We start from the raw sequence: 20,498 nt of genomic DNA on the forward strand, positions 1-20,498 counted from the left end.
AGCAGGACACCTCAGCAAAATTGTTTCTCTCTCTCTCTCTCTCTTTTTTTTTTTTTTAAGAGATTTTATTTATTTGATGGAGAGAGCGAGAGCACAAGCAGGTGGAGTGGCAGGCAAAGGGAGAGGGAGAAGCAGGCTTCCTGCTGATCAGGGAGCCCCAAGGTGGGGCTTGATCCCAGGACCCTGAGGTCATGATCTGAGCCGAAGGCAGACGCTTAACTGACTGAGCCACCAGGCATTCCACAAAATTGTTTTTCTATATAAAACAAATAGAGCTGTGTTGTGAGATAAAGTTTGATTTTGTTCCCTTCATTATATTTTTCTGTATTTCAGATCTTTTACCATCAGAAGAACAAAGATATCCATAGATGCGATTAATAAATATGTTAGTAGTTCCCCCGCCCCCATTACTGTTTTGGTTCCCATTGTGCTCTTTGGGCTGAGGTGTGTGAATTAGCAGCTAGCTTGACTGTAGCCACACGAGTGATATGTTATCGTGATCTCACCTTTGTAGTGAAATGACCATATTCCCAGGGAATCTGTGGTGGCCGACAGGGTGGGGTCTGTACCATCAAGACAGGTCCAGTTTAAATTACTTGGTTGCAGAGGAAAAGGAAAATGAATCAATTAAGAATGCATTCAGCTGCCGTGTTAATACTGAGAAACTTACTAAAATCAGCGGGTTGCACTGGGGGAAGAAGCCTGTGTCAAGAATACATTTGCAAGAGGGCAAAAACTGGTTCTTGGTGGATGAAAGGATTTTAGCTATTCTAATGGATTGTAGCCTTCTAAAGTCAAGCCTTACCTAACAATGTAAACCAGTAGATAGGTATTAAACTGTCATGGGGGCAGTGATAAGGAAAAGAATGTCTGAACAGACTTTTCAGTGAGGCTGATGGTAAAAAAAAAGAAAAAAAAAGTTAAGAATCGCTGTTACAATGACAGTGGTAATACCTAACTCTTACATAGTGCTGACCATGTGCCAGGAGCTGTTTCAGATGTTTTACATATATTATTAACTCATGGGACAATATACCCATTTATCGGTATCTTAAATAAATAGGCTTGAGTTCCTCTTCTCTTACCTCTAAACAAATCCAAAGGTGATTTGATCATGTCAAGGCCAGCATACCTTTAATTCTTCAGATTTTTCCTTCTTGCTAATTACCTCATGGTAGCAGGAGACATTATATCCACCTTTAATGCTGAAAGATGAGGGAGAACTGGAGAAAGCAGAATTTATCTTTCTTTCTTTCCTTCTTTCTTTCTCCTTGTTTTAATGAGAAGAGGACATTTCCCCCCCTACTAAATTTCTGCTTGGGTTCTCATTGGCTGGAATTAGGTTGCATGGCTACTTTTTACGGGAAAGGACAGAGTAATATGGTCATGGTTGGCTTAGAGCTACACAATTTAATATGATAGCCACACAGGACTACTTTAAAGCTTTTTTTAAATGAGATATAATTAACATACTGTAAAACTTACCACTTTAATTATACCTTTTAGTGGTTTTTAATATATTTACAGGATTGTACAGCCATCATCACTGTCTAATTCCCGAACATTTTCATGACCCCCAAAAGAAACCCAGTACCTATTAGTAGTTACTCCCCCTTCCTAACCCTACCTTTGCCCTCTGGCAACACTAACCTACTTTCTTTCTGTCTCCATGGATTTGTCTGTTCTGGACATTTCATATAAATGAAATCATACAATATGTAGCACTTTGGTGTCTGGCTTCTTTCACCTAACATAATTTTTTCACTGCTCATCTTTGTTAAAGAATATATCAGTATAAGTATTTTTAAAAATCTATTCCTTTTTATAACTTAATGATATTGGCTGCATGGATGGGCCACATTTTATTTTATCTATCATTTCTTGAAGGACATTTAGGTCAAAGGACACTTTTTTCATTACTGTAAATAATACTGCTATGAACATTTATGTACAAGTTTTTGTGTGAATGTATTTTCATTTTTCTTTCAATTCGTTTGGGCAAATTCCTAGGAATGGAATTACTGGATTGTATGGTAACTCCATGTTTAATCCTTTGAGAGAATGCCAGACTGTTTTCTCAAAGTGGCTGTAGCATTTGATACATCCTGATGGGAATGATTAAGGATTTCAATTTCTCCACACTCTGAGTAACACTTGTAATTTTTTGTTTGTTGATTCTAGCAATGCCAGTGGATGTGAAGTCTCACTATGGTTTTTGTTTGCATTTACAAAATCGTTATTGACACTGAGCATCTTTTCATGTGCTAACTAGCTGTTCGTGTATCTTTCCGTAGAAATGTTTCTAAGATCCTTTGCCCATTTTGTAATTGGGTTGTCTTTTTATTGTTGAGTTATGCTGGCTATTTACATAGATTGATTGAATTTAAATAAAGTCAGAAACTGCGTTCCTCAGTCATGCGAGCCCGTTTCAAGCACTCAGTTGCCATGTGTGGATAGTGGCTACGTTACTGAGAGTTGCGTACATAAGTCATACCTATCGTTGCAGAGAGTTCTGCTGGATGGCACTGGCTTAGACCATCAGGACTGATCACTTGGAACTGGCCACTCTAAATAAAATCAGGGTTTTGGTAAGCTGAGGAAGGAGGAGAATGGATATGGAACACAATTCCATAAAAGTTAGCCGTCTTGGTCCCTACAGAGATAGATGTGTTTAATCTCTCCTAAAGATGCATCAATATTTCCCAAGGGAAGATCTGGGCCAGGAGGTAGGTGAGAACACACAGCTGTAGATCAGGGATTGGCACACTTATTTTGGGTAAAGAACCACATAGTAAATATGCTCAGCTTTGCCAGATCTGTGGGATCTGTCCCAGCCCTTCAGTTTGATCACTGTAATGAGGACACAGAGACAATACCTACACGAAGGGGCATAACTGTGTTCCAGTTAAACTGACTTACAAAAACAGGTAGTGGGCAGGGTTGGGACCTCAGGTCTTATTTTGTGAGGAACCCTATATAGAAAGGTATGAAAGCTTACAAGGGCCAGTGTGCTGCAATCAAGAGTATGGTGACATACTTGGTATGTCTGGAAAAATAGGCTTTCAGGATGATGGTGTGGGGAAGGTAAGGAAGAGGACAGAACCAAGTTTTAAAGGTCCTCAGTACATATCTGGTTTGTTTTGTTGTGGTATTTTTGTCTGTTTTTAGAAGTCTTGCAGGTGACAAGAAACCATCAAAGGGTTTGAAGCCAGATATTATACAATTACATTGATGTTTTAGACCACCTTCTGGCAGCATTGTAAAGAGTGAAAGGTAAAGAATGGCAGTTAAGAAGCTGTTGAAGGGTCCGAAAAAAAGCGAGCGATTCTGCCAGGAAGTGTACCTGTCCCTAATTCTGCCAGATAAGCCAGTGCTTACAGTATACCAGTGATTCTGACACATATCAAGGCTGTGTGTCTGTAAAATAAAGATCTGGTCATTATTGTGCTAATTGAGTAAATCAGCTAACCTATTGGCTGTGGGCTGGGCAGGAAGGCGTATTGATTTAAATGAGGCATGAAGAGTGGGACTGGATACATTCTTTTCCTGTCTCAGGACAGGCATCTGTGGGCCAGGGAGTTGGTGTGGAGGGTTGGTTATCCTGAGAACATCAGTGACTCTTGGGAGCTGGGAGAATGGACTTGGGTCGAGGCAAGACCCACTGTGGCCTTGGAAGAGTTGACTTCTAGTTGGCGACATGAGCTCATTCTCTACCACCCAGTTCTGACAGGCCATTGGAGGGGAAAAGAAACCTTGATGAACCCCTAATTTGTGAAGTTAGGTCCCAAGTTAAGAACAAGGTGGAGGTCTGCATGGAAGTGTTTGCCATCAGTAAAGATGAATTGTCTACGTGGACTTAGAAAATTGCAGATGCACGTTGTGTCCACGGATCTTTCCTTCAATGTGGTAATCGTAGCCTGTGAGTACACAGCATATTTTCAAAGCTGGTCCGGCAGGCTGAATAATAAGAACACTACAATAAAGGTTACTAAACCATTAATAGTTGGTTTTCTTACTTATAATTTTAGTACAGAATGCTCTGGTATAGTAAGTAGTGATTTCTGACACTCCACTCTGAGACCATCCTTTTTTAAAGAAAGCATTTTGGCTTGTTTGCTAGTTAAATCCTCACTGATTCCTAAAATTACAAAATATAAATTGCAAGAAACAGCTTTGGGCCTTTCACGGAGCACAATTGCACCTTACCCCAGGAATGAAAATGAACGAATATCTTATATACATAGCTTTTTGCCCTCTGGATGTCTAGACTCCAAATGCTGTGAGAATCAGAAAATATCTCCGGAATCTCATTTTGAGTGGCCAGGCCTACGTCCATTGGGAATTATGAGTGCTTCCAAGGGTAGGACAGACAGAGGTGATAACATCAAAAGAAACTGACCCTCAGATAGGCCTGCTTCCTGAAGTCATTTCCCCAGGGCAGGTGGTGGGCGGGGCTGTACTGTACAGGCTGCTGTGGAAACAGGGCTCCCTGGCTTCTCCAGGAACGCTCCTGGGCGGAGGCCATGATGTGTCTTTCACATCGTGTTGTGCAGGTGTTCCATGAGGGCTGAGGAAACCTCATCCGTTTTCTGAATCCAGCACCCTGGAACAGAAGGGACAGACTGAATGCAGGCCACTTAGGATTTAGCGAACTCGGCAGAGTATTTTTTTAAGCTTGTAGGGTTTAGGACTTGCCCAGATGAATTTGGCCAAGTGCTTGCACATTGGTGTCTATTAAGAGCCATGTACTCTGTACATTTCTGATTTGTCTGCCCTTAAATAATGAAAATATTGTACCTTTGAGATCTCTGAAGTCCAGAAAGTTCTTTTGAATTTTTGAATTTGTGTGTGTGTGTGTGTGTGTGTGTGTGTGCTTTAATGAAACTAACAGATGTGGGTGATCCCAGTGACCGCAGAGAGGCCCCCGTTGGCCCCAACTTGCAGCCACCAAGAAGCATTGGGTATATGTATTTCCTGGGTTATTTGTTCCAGTGGGCTTTCTAGGATGGGTTTCTGATTTGCTTTGTACATACCTGATCAGAAAAGCAGGTTTTAAAAAAACTGTCCAGCAGTCATTTTTTTTTTTTCTTTAATGAAGCTTCTCAAGTCTTTTCTTTGAACAGAGAAACCTTTTTGTGACAAAGAATTAAAAAGCCTCCAGCATGAAAAGCTAGTTAAGGGACCTCATTTATTAACAATAGCAACAGCAAATTGTGAGGGGGTAAAAAGAGAGATGGAGGGCAGCTATAATGAACTTTCAGCTCCGGAGGCACCTGCACTGCTTGTGGTCAGAGCCTTTATTTGAGCCCTCCTGCAAAAAAAAAAAAAAAAAAAAAAAAAAAAAAGCTGTTAAAAGTAGAAAAGTAAAACATGAGGTGAAATATGAACGCAGCATGGATATTTAGTGATGGGAAGGTGTTGTTTTTAATTATGATAATCATATCACAGTTCCTGTTCAGGTACTCTCCGTTTGTATGGGTGCAAGCTGAGCTATTTGCAGAAAAATAAGAGAGAGCCTGGAACTGGTTTAAGAAGAATCGGAGTGGGGTATAGATGCAACATGCTGGCTAGGCGTTGGAATGATCTGACGCTCTGTGATAACCGCATGATGGTTCACTTAACTGTTCTTTCTAATTTTGAATATTCTTGAAATTTAACATACTTCAAATGTTTTAAAGAAATTAGCAGTTTGGAATCTCTGGAAGTCTTGGGTTTCTAAGGGTACTTCTTGGGTTGCCTCAGCTTCTATTCCAAAGCTTCTTTTCCCCAACACAGGGGGTGGTCGCCCTCCCTATTTTCTGTGCTTCTGTTTTTCTGTCTCCTTCCTTCCTTCCTTCCCCACTCCCTATCTGTCTGTCTTTCTGTCTCTCTATCTTCTTCTTTCTCTTTCCTTTTGTGTCATTTGGGCTGACAAGAAGAAAGGACACATGTTTTGTATCAAGTTGCAAATAGACTTGGGGCCTGTTTTCATGGCAACATGAAGGCTGGGCAGTGCTGGAGACTCAAGAGTGTTGCAGACTGGGAGGGCCTGCCCAGCCCCTAAGTCATTGACGTGGGCTGAGGGCAAAACTGGCCTAGATCACCCTCCCTACCCCCACAGTTGGTCACAGCAGCATGTTTTTTCAACATTTTGCCATGATTAGAATGTGAAGGAATTGGGTTGAAGTTAACTTCTTTTTATCAGTAGTCTGGATTTGCAGAACGGGATGTTAGGATTTTGCTCTTACTTTGTTACTATCTGTGATTTGGAATGAGTTCTTGGCTTTCAGATGTTGCTGTGAGATTGGTCTGACCTAACCACAGTCTGAGTAGGCAAACGGTTAGGTCACTGGATCCCAAACTAGCCTCAGAAAGTAAGTCATGATGGCAAAAATCACTTGGAGATATTTTCAATTTTTCATTAAAAAAAAGTACTACAGCAAAAATACATGGGTAATCCTGGGAATTCTGTTCAGTAAGTCTGAGTGACAACAGAAATGAAAAATCTATAATTTTATCAGCTTCCCACATGAACCTCATGATCAATTAGGTTGGAGATCTATTAGATTCAGTGGTTTTTGATAGAATGGAGGGATTCTCCTTGCTCAAGGAATAGATCGAGATTTTATCCCCTGTAATTCTGCCTTACTACAACTGATGCCCATTTCTGGTTGGTATTATTATTTTTAATTGTTTTTATCTAAGATGACTTGTTCCTGAACAAGGCCTTGTATCTGGTAGTTATCATATAAGCACTAGGCAAATAAATGGCAAATCCAAAAAGGAGCGGCAACGGGTAACTAATGTTTATCAAGTACCTGTTATTATAGAAGACTTGACTCATCATCTTCTCCTTTAATGCTTGCCACAGCATGAAAAGTAATTATTATTACCCAGTTTTGTATTTGGCGAAATTAAAGCTCAGAGAAGCTCAGGATTTTATCCCAAGTCACACAGTAAACCTGTGGCAGAGGAGTCTTTGACCTTGAATGTGTCTTTCTCTTGTGCCATGCAGCCTTTCTAAGCACTGCAGCCTGTTTGTCGGTCCTTCCTTGGCCCCAGAGGATTGTGTAACAGGAGGGGAAATCTGTGTAGAGGTCAGGAAACCCAGCCAGTGGGGCAGGCCACCAGAGCTTCCCTGGGCCAGGCTATACCGGCACATTTGTTTTTCCTGTCCCGTACGGGGTAAAGGTCCCCCTGAGGGCCTTTGTCACTGCCCATCACTGGGTCATCCCTGGGAACTGTTTGGCAAAGGAAAGTGGTAGCTGAGGGACAGAAGCCTTTTCTAGATGTTTGCCCATATCTGAATTTCTTCCTTGGCGCCTTATAACAGACCTGAATGTTGAGAGTTTTGTGCCGCTGTGGACACCATCCAGCTTGTTGGCATTCTTTGATGGTGTGAAGACCAAAATGTCAGATGGGAAGGGAAAGTCTCCCAGTGGATTCCAGGCCCTCATGCTCACTCCCCTGGCGTACTGTTTCAGCCTATGTTCTGGTCTTCCTTCCTGTAGCCTTCCCTGCCTTCCAAGTCACTTTCCTCAAAGGAGACCTTTTAGAAATGCAGGTCTGATTATGTGTCTTCCTTGTGAAGTCCCTTTAGTGACTCTTTGTTCCTTGAGGAAAAATTCTGAGCCTCTGAACATAGCACGGAAGACTTTTCCTGGTGTGGCCCTGTCTCTCCAGCTGCCTTTCCCACTCCTTCCCACTTCAGGAGCAGCCAGAGATTGGCACTGGACAGCTGTACAGCCCATTTGAGAAAGAGTGTGGAAAAGAATCCCAAGAAAATACACAATTTAGTTCTAACTTGCATAGTGCTGGCAGTGTCTGATTTTTCCCTGTCTGCTGTCTTTGCTCCTAAACTGTAAGCTTCCTGAGGACAGGAGCTTTGTCTTGTCTCCTGTTGTGTTATCTCACATGGCACAATGCCCAGTCCAGAGTGGGTGTTCACTTACATGAGGGCTCAGTGAATAAATGAACGGTAGGCACTATTCAAGTGCTCTTCAAGGCCGCAGGAAGGCATGGTCAGTGTGGGCTGGAGTGGTCAAGGAGGCCTTCATAGTAAGCTGGTTGTAAAGGTTAGGCTTTTGAGAATTGGCCGAATTGGTTGTGAGCTTTAGTCTTAAGAATCCGAGCTTTAGAAAGGCTCTTGCTATACTGGAAGGAATAAGAGTTTTAGAACCAAAGAGCCGTAGGTTCAAATTTGGACTCTCACTGGCTATGTGACTTCAAGATCTTTGTGTTTTAATTTCTTCACCCCTAAAATAAAATTGGTATTCCTTTCCTTAGAGTATTCTCACGAGAAAAGAAGTGATAACATAAATAAAGCCTATGGCACAATGTTCAGCATATCAGGCATACCTCTGGGATACGGTGGGTTGAGTTCTAGACCACTACCATAAAGCCAATATCATACTAAAGTGAGTGAAATGAATTTTTTGGCTTCCCAGTGCATATAAAAGTTACGTTTATACCACACTGTAGTCTGTTAAATGTTCAGTAGCATTATGTCTAAAAATACAGTGTATTACCTTAATTAAAAATATACTTTATTGCTAAAAAATGCTAAGCATCATCTGAGCTTTCAGCATGTCATTATCGCTGATCACAGATCACCATAACAAATATAATGAAAAAATTTGAAATATTGCGAGAATTACCAAAATGTGACAAATAGACATAAAGTCAGCAAACGCTACTGGAAAAATGGCACCAACAGACGCGTTTGAGAGGGTTGCCACAGACCTTAGTTTCTTAAAAAACATGTATTTGAGAAGCATGATAAAATGAGGTGTGCCCATAGGAGGCTCTAGTAAGTAAAAGCTAATATAGCTACAGTACAACTAACATGCCTGAGAAACAAAGGTTATTTAGATGAGTTTGTTAAATTTGATTAAAATAGCATAATTCTGCTGGCCCAGAGCAGTTACAATAGATTTCACGGTTTTTATTAACTGTTTTGAGGTACTTCAAAGAGTTCTCTCACATTTCTATACTTTTTTTTTAAGCCTTTGAACACTGGGGATGGGTATGCACCCCCGTCCTACTCACCTGATGTGTAGATCCCCTGTCCGTTACACTGGGGCCTGTTGGAAGGCGATGGGCACCTAATGTGTAAAAGAGACAATGGCAATGAGCTTTCTGTTGACTTTTCCAGGGACACACGTGGCTTTCCTTCTGCGTGTGTGTGCATGCGTGGTTCCCTGCAGAGCTTCACATTTGAGTTTTCACTGAGCTCCTGATTCTGCCCTCGGCCTCATTCTTCTACTTCGTCTCCCGTTCTCTCTGTCTCTCTCTCACACACACACACCATTTTCCAGCCATATCAGAGTCTTTAAAATCCCTTAACATGCAGCCCTTCAGCCTCCAGTTCTTTGACTCTCAGCCTCCCTTGGACGGAAATTCTTTTCCTCTGCCTCTTTCCATTTTTCAGAAAATCAGCAGACTCCTGGTCCTTGGAGTTGTCCTGGGGCAAAAGGACGGAATTGGTTTTTCCGTGTTTATTTTGCATAATACCAAGAAATAATACTGTAAGAGTGTTTGCAATTCTTTTTTTTTTTTTTTAAACCAGAGAAATTTAATACATGTCAAATACAAAAATGTAGGCATAGTTTAGTGAGCTTTCCTTTGAGTGCTTCTGGTGGTACTTTTCCTAGCGTCTGTTCCCTCCTTCTGGGCTCCCTGTGGAGCTACCGTCTCTAACATGGAGGGTGTTTAACCCTACCACCCCTACCCTGTGGAGCTCCCAGTATGGCCTCCTGGGGCACACTTCCTCCACCCAGTTCCAGCCGGTTTTATTCCTCTCCTTGCCAGTCCTGGAGGGATGGCCCTGCTGGAGACTTAATTCCTCTCCTTCCCCAGCAAGAGATGGGCCAGGTGGAGGAGTTGCCCCAGCTGAGTAGCAAAGAGGGGCCCAGGGGAGGGGAGGCTTGTCAGTAGGGTATCCAGGATGGGTGAGGAGGCCGAGGAGGAAAGGAAGGAGGAGTGGGTTGGGAAGAGTCAAGAAGGATGTGAGAAATTGCTGACTGATGTCTGAAATAACAGTATTACAGCAACAAAAATAGCGCTAATTCAGGACTAAAAAAAAATAGCACAATATGCTTTAATACCAGAACGTGGTGGTGTATCCCTAATTCTCACCCAGCATTGTGGCTTCACAAGTCACCTCTTCAGGGAGGCCTTCTCTGGCCCCTGTTTTGAGTGGCCTCCTCAACAGTCCAAGTTTAGGTTTCTCTGGAAGTATATTGTTTACTTTTTTGTCTGACTTCCCCAAATGTAATCTGAGCTCCGTCTAGGCAGGGGCCTGGCCTCTTCTCCCCAGTGCCTAGAACTGCGTCCAGAAAATAGTTGGTCCCACTCAGTATTTGTCAGACGAACGCATGGGGGTCATCATGGCAGTCCAAGTTGCTGTGAAGGAGACTAACCTTGAGAAAATGGGTACAGTGGCCTGCAGTTCTAGAAACCCAGTCAGGCAGTGCTGATACAGGCTTGGCTATTATTATCACGATTATTATTTTGTTTCAAAGCCCTTTTAGGATGCCAGGCATGTGGTGGAATGGAGGGAAGTAAAAATCTTGGAACAGATGGTACCACCTGCAAAAGAGAATAAATCTATTTTTTTTTTTTTTTTTACCCAACCCTTCTCTTCCTATCACAGATATGAATAAACAACAACAACAAAAAATGTTTTTCATTCTGCCTTTGGAGGTAGGGCACATTTAGTATTCTGAGTCAGGCAGAAGAGCCTCTAGCCACAGGACAGCTGGGAACTCAGGTCCACAGAGGGCACCCAGGACAGAGGTGAGGAGAAGGCGCCTCCTTGTCTGCTGACAGCAGCTGGGGCTCTCTCTGCTTCCCTCCCCACAGAAATCCAGTTGGAACCAGCACATGCTGGGCTTCTGCCTACGGGACAGAAACAGATGGCCTCAGGCTGCTGCTGATCTGGTGGCCTGGGCCACATTGCTACTGCTTTACTCATGGGCCAGTGAGACAGGGGTCGGCGTGGGTGAGGGGCAGTCGCGGGACATTCCCATCCTCAGTTGAAGTGACTCACTTTGCTTGTAGCAAGAGTTTCAGTTCAGGTTGGCTGCCCTGGGAGAGTTTCTAAGGTTCATACTCCTGAGAACCAAACAAGGCCAGGAATGTTTGTTGATCTCCACATCCTCAGTCAAAGCATTTGGAAGAGATAATTAGTTGGTCCCACCCTTTCTTCCCCTGCCACAGGAGGGGGCTTGCTGGAATTAGATTATAAGTCTTTTGCTACATGTAGCAGCCCCTCTGGGCAGCCCTGAGGACAATGCCCAGGAGGGTGTCAGAGTACCTTCCACCATCTACCCAGAGAGACAGAGGGAGGAGTGACCACACATGAGTGTTAGGTGATATGCATTCTGGGCCAGGATTGTCACTAGATGGGAGACCCGTGGCAGGCCCCTTAAACTTCAGTGGCCTTCTGCTTTCTCTTCTCTTGCATTAGATGGTAGGAATGGTTGGAAACTGCAGATAGACTAGCTCTCATGCCAGTTCTTAGCGACTGGAAGTTGCTGTCTGCAGGAGTGTGAGGGAAGCCAGTCTCAGCCGAGTGGGAAAGGACAATGAGCTGTTGATGTGTGCCAGGCAGCAGTGGCTGCCTGACTGATGCTGTTACCTGACTGATGGTCATTTCTGCCTCTGTTACTCGATGGTTCCATGTGCCTCCAGGTGATTCCACTGGGAAACTGGAACATGTTCTAGTCTTAATAATGGCACAGGACTTGATGAAGGATGCCAAGGCATAGACCTCTAAGCTGACTTTTATTGAGAGTCTAACCCTCGTCCTTCATGGAGAAGCTAAGGCTCATGATGATTAAGTGACTTGCCCGGAGTCATCCAGCGAATCAGAGACAGAGCTGGAATCCAGACTCAGCTCTGTCTGCCTCCAGAACCAACGGCTCTACCACACTCATGTTCGACTTCCAGTTGGAGAATCCCTCCACACAGATTATAATGACCTGTCAAGTGTGTGGACAGCATGGCCTGTCAGTATGCAGAGATCAGAAATGTGCTTGAAAGACTTGTTAACTGATTGCTGCTCAGCTCTTTCGAGCCCACAAAGTGCTCGAGCATAGGCTGATTGCTGGAGACGTATGGAGCACGGTACAAAATGCTTGACCTGGATTCTCTTCATTTAAACTTGTACAGCTGTTGCTCCATTTTTCAGGTGAGATAACTGAGCCTCAGAAGGGAAGGCAGCTGGCCCCCAAGGTCACATGGCTGGGATCCAAGCCAAGGCCCTCCCACTCTGGAGTCTGTGGTGACATTTTCTGATAGTGGAGAGTCCCCAGTGGACAGCTCAGCAGAAGTAGGGGCTTTTTCAGTATAAAAGGGGAGGGGGCCTAGATACCTCTCACTCATGCCTGTTCTGTTCTCTGGAACTCAGTGAAAATCTTGACCCTTACTCACAGCTGCAGAAGAGAGAGAATGATCCTGGCCCTCCTGGGCACCTTTCTCTGGGTGGGGGCAGGAGAACTGCTCTGGTCTAGGCGCTCCGCAGGTGTGCCGAGTGGCAGGTCCCGGAGCAACTGACCTCAGGTAGCAGACGACTCCCTTCACTTTCATGGAAATGGAGAATGCCGCACCCTGCAATGGATGGCCTCGCTGAGGGCAGAGGGTTGAAGAGAGGTGACGTGGCACATGGGTGGCCTGGAATAGACCTTGAGAAAACGGAGTCCTCTGGTGGCTCTGATCCAGTTAATTTCAGTAACTGGTTTTTTTTTTTTTTTTAATTACCTTAGAAACTTAGAGTTTAAATGATAATAACTGTACATACCTAATATACACGTAGGGGTTTAAACAAGGGGCACAAATAGGGGTCTTCAGAGGAGGAGTGGAATATCACTTTCCGCTTCAGCAGTTTCTCCTCTTGACTTTTTCCCTTGGGTGAGTTTCCATCTTCCCAGTCAACTCAGTCCACTTGGTGCTATTGCTTCCCTTTCGTGAAAACAATTAATTCTGGAGGTTTGATCAGAACAGATTGAAAACACTGTCCTCCAGTCGCAGACATCAGGGAATCTGAGCATTGCCTTTTCTAGGCTGAAGTAATTTGTCCTTGCCTCTGCCCCCCCTTTCCTCCCTGCCACAGTCAGTCTCTTCCTCTTCCAGGTCTCCCTTCCCAGTATGTGTCCAGCAGACATCCACACATACCCATGCACACACTTGTGAACACGCATGTATGCGTGCACACGTTTGTGACTGCATGCTAGTAGGTGAAAAAAGGCCAGTATCATCTAGGCTGGGCCACAGGTCTGCCTGGTTTAAATCTACACGGCCTGGGAGATCTGGGGTAGTAAGTGAGTGACAACAGGTGCACATTTCGTTCCACCCTCTGAACTCGGCCCATAGTTCTTGCTGTGATTCTTTTACCCAACACCCTTGCCTGAGTTGTGTCCAATAAAGTTTATAGCAGCATGATCCTGTTTCAGAGCCGCAGGGAGATTTTTTTTTCTCTTTACTTGACTAAACAGTGCCTAAGTCAAAACCCCACTTCCTGCCCCGCTCCTCACTCCTTAAGAAGTAATAAGTAATAACCCCAGGCCAAAAGCTGCTGGGTCCGGTGTCTTCAGTCTTGCACACGAAGAGCTAATTTTCTGGTCCCGTTTTAGAAAAGCCAAGAATTAGCTTGCAGAGAATTAGCCATAATTGGGAAGAAAATAATTACTCGGCTTTTTCTGCCCTGTGATAACTGGAGCCCCAGGCAGATCTTTCATTGCAGTGTCCACGCCCACTTCTATTTAAAACAAAATATTGCTCCAGGGGCCTTGAAAGCCCAATCTCAGTGTTCCCAGGGCAGTGAGACGTTTTATACCCTATTTACAAAGGAGAATGGCTTCTGCAGGTGTCAGATACCGTCATGGGCCCTGCGTGCAAACTGAAGTTTGGGCCAGATCACAGTTCCTTTAGGAACAGGCAGGGGTCTGAGAAGAGAATTGTCTCTGAGAAGGTCCTGTGTCTTCTAGACCTTTCTCTGTTTTGAAATGTGCCCAGTTGCCTCTATTCTCCATGTGTGAACTTTAAAAAAAAAAGAAAAAAAGAAAAAAAGAAAAAAAAAAAAGGCTTTTTAAAGTATCCTGGCTCATAATCAACATGCAGGGGAGGCAGTGGACTTTTTATTTGTTATTGGAGGTGACCGGAAGACAGTCTGTCAGATAGCTTAGTCCCATCAGAGTGCAACGAAATGCCACACCTTCCCAGGATTTAAACACCCCCTCTCCACTGATGGCTCCACCATGTCACCATCCTGTGCTCCAGACTGAGGAGCAAGCTTAGCATCAGGCATCCCTGCCTGCTGCCTCATAGGCATCTCCACTCCAGGTGACAGTCCCTGAAATAAATTTGGCTTTCTTCCTGTGTTTGCTGTCGTGGTGAAGGAACTGTCATCAGTTACCCAGACCAGAAGCTTTGATATGCCATAACTTTTATATCTCTTACTGTTACCTAGAGGATGGGCAAAGATTCTGATATGGCCTCTTCAGTCTCTCTGGGATCTGTGAGCCTCCTAACTGCTCTCCTTGGTGCCAGCCACCCTCCCTGCCTTTCCCCCAGCTTCTGCCCCACCTCATCTTACCACTCCTTATTCCCCCCTCCGCCCACCTCTAGCCTTTCTCCTTAAATGCAGATCTCATATTCCTTACCTGTTTGAAACCCTCCTGTGGTGTCCCATGCCTGCAGGATTTAAGTCTTCACTCTCTGGTGTGGCATGTGAGGCCCACGGGATTCCAACTGCTCCCTGATGCTGCTGTCTCCTGCCCCATCAACTCTCCTCTGATGGGGGTGATCCAAAGAGTGATCCCTTTAATTCTCTCTCACCTTGATTCTCTTCCACCTCCTTGTACTTTTGCATGTACTGTCCTCTCTGCTAGTAATGGCCTTTCCTGACCAGCCCACTCCTGTACTTCTGTATTATTAGGTGATAGTGTTACTGGTGGTTTAAGTAAGATAGCTGCCTTCTTTCTCACGTGGCAGGCCAGAGAGCATATTTTCCGCATGGTCCTCCAGGAAGGCAGGTGGTTTTTGCATCAAGCCATCCTTAATGTGATGCCCTTGTGTCCACGATCCGTGGTGGCTTCCAGCCACAGCCTCTTTCCACGGGTGACAAAGAAATACACCTCCTCCCATTACGGGCCCATTTGAGACGCTGTACCATCTGACCTTCCCAGGCCTTCATGCCTCCTGGCTTTCTGGTACTCCCCCCCAACCCCCAACCCAGAAGCAGCGGTTGGAACGATAGTGGTGATGGTGGTAACAGTAGATCTCTAGTCACAGTTGAAAGGGTACAAGGAAGAGTAGGGGGAGGGAGGAGCAGAAATAGTATCGTGAGTTTCCATTCACAATGTCAGAAGAAACTGAAAAGTTAAATGACCTGGCCAAGGTCACACAGTGAGTAAATAAAGGGCAAAGCCCACGTTAGAATGCAGACCTGTCTTAACTTATAAGCCCAGTATTAGGCTGTGGTTGCTATTAGTCCCGTCCCACTGAGCGGCTCCCACTAGACTGAACTTGAGAAAAAGGACTTACCCATTTCGCCTTTGTGTTTGCAGAGCTTAGCACCAGGCTGAGCATGTAGTCATGACTCAGGAAATATTTGAGACATCTAAATTAGGGTTTCTTAACCCTGGCGCTCTTGACATCTTGGACCAGATTGTTCTTTGTTCTGGGGCCGTTCGCTTGTGCACTGTGCGGTGTTTAGCACCTTCCTTGGCATCTACACGCTGGATGACAGTAGCACAGCCCTCTGCCCCCCACTTCCCCAAGGAAGACCAGAAATATCTCCGGACATTGACAGCTGTTTCACTAGAGGCAGAATCGCTCTGGTTAAGAATCACTGATTGAAATTAAATGTCGGCCAAGAAGCTGCAAGTGGCACTGACATCCAGAAAGGGCATCTTCAGGATCGGAGAGGCTGTTGGGTCTCCCCAGGATGCTGATGTCTTTTCCAGGCTTCTGTGTGTCTGGAGCAGAGAGTAGGCAGTACACTCACAGGCCGCCGTGGGGGCAGCTGGGAGGCTTTCCCGGAGTGCACCAAGCCTTCTTGGGGAATACCACCGGGGGTCCCTCTGGAAGCAGATCTCGCTGGGCCACATAGACCTGCTGTCTGGCGTGCCACCACCTGGCAGAGCCCCATCGCCTTAACCAAAAATATGCTTTTGTAAATCTGGCAAAATAGGGGCCGTGTTCTGTTCTCTTTTCTATTTCCAGATGTGTCACTGACACATGGAGCCCAGCGGGAGCTCTCTTGGGAGCCCAAGTCTCTTATTCTTCGCCAGCCCTGTTGTCATGCTTTTCCCACTGTCTAAGCCAGTCTAGGTCCTGTTACCCACGTGGTGGGCAGTGCCTGGGTGGCATTTTCACCTTTCTTCTCCTCAGGCCCTTAGCACGTGGCAAGGAGAAAACTTTGTAGGTTATCTCACTAATCGGGTTAACCCTTCCCCACTTGCAATGCCTTTATGGATGACCAGGGTCCAGAATTCAAAGCATACCATTCATTAGCTCTGTCTGGACCGTAAACGTAGATGCCTGGACTCTTCACTCGTTTGTAAAATTGAGTAACCTCTTTGTTCAACCGACCCCCACAGAGTTATAAGAGCAGAATAAGATGATCTGTGCAGAAGTCTCGGACTCCCTAGCGTGGTAGACTATGAGTGTGCCTGTGGCATCCTGGGAGTCTACGGCTTCCTCGTTCAAGGGCCCTGGGTTTTAACTTCAGTTAAGCCTGACTCTGTGCTTTCTTTCTGTCCCAATTCCCAGGTCCTAGAAGGTATTCAGGGAGCAGGTGGTGAATGACCTGCATGAAGAAAAGTGAGAAAGTCCGACCCTGTGGGGTTCATTGCTCTGCTGCGGGCAGGAGGAGGAGGGAGGGTTATTATGTGGTTCACATGTCACTTGTATTTGCGACAGACGTCCCCAACAGTCATGCTTTTAGGAATTCAGTGTTTATTCGGGGTCACCAACTTCAGTGCCTGTAGAGGCAGTACATAGGAAAGTGTGAGACAAGACAGCGTGGGCAGGCACCCCCACATTTGACCTGAAGACATTCATAGTCACATGTTTTGAAGTCCCTGCGTCAGCTGACAGAATGTGTCTTTGGGCCAGTTTAGGTCTTCAGTCAACGATTTGCACCTCCTAATTTACGCAGTACCGAGGATAAACACTGGACAGGTGCTGGCAGGTAAAGTCGAGGGACCTGGACCCAGCAGCTGAGAGGGCAGGAAACGAATCATGAGACCAGCCAGGAAACGTTCAGAGCTCAGCCAAGCACTCTTCCAAATCCTTTACAAATAGCGACCTGTATTTAGCCCTCACCGTGGCCCAGTGTGAGGTAGGGGATGTTAGTTCATGGAGGAGTTCAGTTAAGTTGCTTGCCCAGGGTCATGAGGCCAGTAGCTGGCTAATAATAAAGTGTAAAGTGCTGTTTGCAGTGATGAGAGAGAGCACAGAAGCCCCCTTTTAGATCTCACCCATTCCACTCTTGCCCGTTTCCTGTTCCTCCTCCACACAGCAGCCTGAGTGTTCTTAACCTGTCACTGAGGTCACGTCACTCAGCAGCTCACCAGTTGGCGCTGTAACGTCCCCACTCCACTGAGGCCCTGTGCCCTCTGGATGCCGCCTCCCTCACCAGCCTGGCCCTCCTCTTCCTGCTCTGTATTCAGCTGCACTAGCTCAGGTGGACAGTCCCCCCCGCCACCCCTTCCCTGCCCCAGGCTGTCACAGCCACTCTCCTCTCTGCCCATGCCTTTCCTTATGATGAAGGATGCTTCTCATTCCTCTTGTCTCAGCTCTAGTGTCTTCTCCTCAGAGGCCTTCTCTGCCCATCCTGCCCGGAGGTTACTCTCTTCCTATCACCCTACTTCATATCCCCCTCCTGTGTGTGTGCTGGAGTGTGAGGACTTAACTTATTCCCTACCGCATCCCATTGTGTGACACAGGGGCTCATACGAAGAAGTTGCACAATAAAGAAGTGTCTGTTGACTGAATGAGACAACATGTGGTTAGAGACTAACCTCCCTGGGCAGGATCAGAGATTGGGATTTAACCAACGTCACAGAGTAACGGGTGGCCTAGTCTGGATTTGAGCTGATCAGCACAGTCCTTTGGTTGAGACCCATCATTGCCTTCCCACTGCTCTTAGCACCTGACAGGGCTCTTGTCCTTGATGTCTGGCCCCCAGCAGCCCCTCTGGCCTCCACTCCCACACTTGTCTACACACCCTCCCTGTGGTGTCACCACATGATAGCCCCATCCCTCAATCAGGCCACGTCATGTCCAATGGATGCCTTTGTCAGTTCTCTTCCCACAGCCCTTGCAACCCTTAAAGTTTTAGTGTGAACATACCTTCCCTGGGAGTTGTCCCCCAAGCTCCTGGGCAAGATTGGGGCCCCCCTCAAGTGATTCATTTATCACAAATGCCACCATCTACTTCTGGCTCTTCTGCCTGGTCCTCCAGCTCATCTCTGTGGACCCAGGAGCTCTCCCTGGGCCTGGTAGGTGCCATGTGCTAAATAAACATTTGTCGAGGGAATGAGTGAATTAATGGATAAATAAAGCGTGAGCGAGTGATTGAAAAGCTCTTCACTCCGCTTCTGTCCCACCTCCCCTCCCTGGGGACCCTCACCCAGGATAAGATTTCCTGGCCCAGGCGGGTGCTTGCTCCTTGTGGATGTCTGCCTCTGTGTGCTAACAGAGAAACTGAACCACAGGGGCAAGAGAGCCTTGCGTTTGTCTTGTCACAACACAGGAAAGGGAAGAACTTGGGCTTTTACTGTTAAAACTCCGGCTAAAATTAGCCCGCTGGGGGCGATCTTTGTTTACCACGGCCTGAGGCCACTGTGCTTGGAAGGAAGGTCAAGAGAAACTGGACAGGAGGTGGGTGTTTATAAGTTCTGTCCAAACTGTCCCCTAATACCACACCGCGGGCCCTCATTTCCCTGACCCCTCGCTTCGTTAGAGCTGAGGGACTTAAGACGTTCCACTCGAGGAACTGAAGACATTACTTTCTGTCTTTGAGGAAGGATCCAGAACCCAGGGTGTCTTCCCTCATGCCCAGTGTCTCACCAGGTTGTATGGTGCCCCCTCCTTAAGAGCTTCTCTTCCTCACAGCCCTTGGGCAATGGGGTGGGGGCCATAGGGGTCAGAGTTCTGTTCTCTCCTAAGGAGTTCAGTGGCCTAATTTGGATTACATGTGAAGCTCTCCGCCATGACCACCAGATTGGATGTTCCTCTGGATTGGTGGCTGGTAGCCAGTTCCATACAGAGATTCAGCCAGAAGGAAAAGGGTTAAGAGAGAGATAAACCCACCTTTGGGGTAAAAACTTTGAGGTAAAATTCACACCACCCATCCCGTGATGGAGCTCTCTCTACAGGCCAGGCACTCGCTGAGTGCTCAGTCTACACCCTTCAAGACTAGGCATTCCGAGTCATGGTAAGATCCAGAGATCACTTCCTAGCTCATCTTCATGTCTCCTGTACCTTACTAAAGCTTAGGGGAGGCACGCAAACCCTTTTGAGGTTTTTTTGTTTGTTTGTTTGGTTTTTTTTTTTTAAGCTAATAAAAATACTTGAGACCTAGAACTTCATTGGTTTCTAATCCCGGCACAACTACTCATGTGTGCACATCTTACTGTATACAGGTATGGGGACTTACAAGTCTTGCAGGACTTACAAAGTCATGCAACCAGTATCTCTGCTAGGGAGGTCTGGAAAAGGAATCCCAGTTCCTGCTACTGGTGAGAAGTTTTGGCAACACAACTGTGCATCAGTTACTTAATTTATTTTCGTCTTACCAGGACTGTGGTGAGGCAAAAATCAGATGAGACAAAAGTGTCCAAGAAGGTGCTGGGCTCAGAGCTGATGCGACACCACCTGTTCCCTCAATTGGTGTGGCCACACCCTGGTTGGGACCCTGCTTTTCCCCCCATCTTTACTGGACAACACTGACTGATCCTTCAAGTGTCCACTTAGAGTGGACTCTCAGCGCCCATTCGGCCCCTCTGACGTGATTTCATGGTACCTGCACTTCTCCCACTGAAGACGATTATAAATATTTATGTTAAATGCTGGTCTCTCCTTCATTCTGAGTTCAGGAGGGTGGCTAGCACCATATCTAAATTACTTCCGTGACTGGCCTTCAGACTGTGAGCAGGCGTTCAGACTGACTTTCACTAAGGTCAGCATGAGGCACTTCCCATGCCTTTAAGTCCTTCATCAGTTGTTTTTACTTTTTACTGGCAAAAATTTCCAAGGCAGACAACTGTAAACAAAAGAACTTTCAGGTAGCCATTACACGTAGTGGCTGAGAATATATTTGTGCCGCATCCTCCTTCCTAAGTGTTGGGTGTGGGGACTGCTTTGTGAGGGAAGTGGTTGAGATATCTGAATGCTGATGTTGTAAAAGTGTCAGGACGCAGCTCGCTCCGCAGAGTCTGTCCATATACACCCGTGCCTGTGTCAGTGATTGCGCCGGTGGACTGGGGTGAAGGTAGAGATTTAACTTA

The 20,498-nt window shown here is 45.8% G+C and overlaps 1 protein-coding gene across 12 annotated transcripts in view; it reads left to right on the plus strand.

Moving 5' to 3' along the window:
- Positions 1–20,498, plus strand: part of FGGY (FGGY carbohydrate kinase domain containing) — a 456,358-nt gene that overhangs the window by 168,658 nt on the left and 267,202 nt on the right. The window lies entirely within an intron of this gene.

This window comes from Lontra canadensis, unplaced genomic scaffold (genome assembly GCF_010015895.1).
Source record: "Lontra canadensis isolate GAN:19392208 unplaced genomic scaffold, GSC_riverotter_1.0 scaffold109, whole genome shotgun sequence".
Classification (NCBI taxonomy): domain Eukaryota; kingdom Metazoa; phylum Chordata; class Mammalia; order Carnivora; family Mustelidae; genus Lontra; species Lontra canadensis.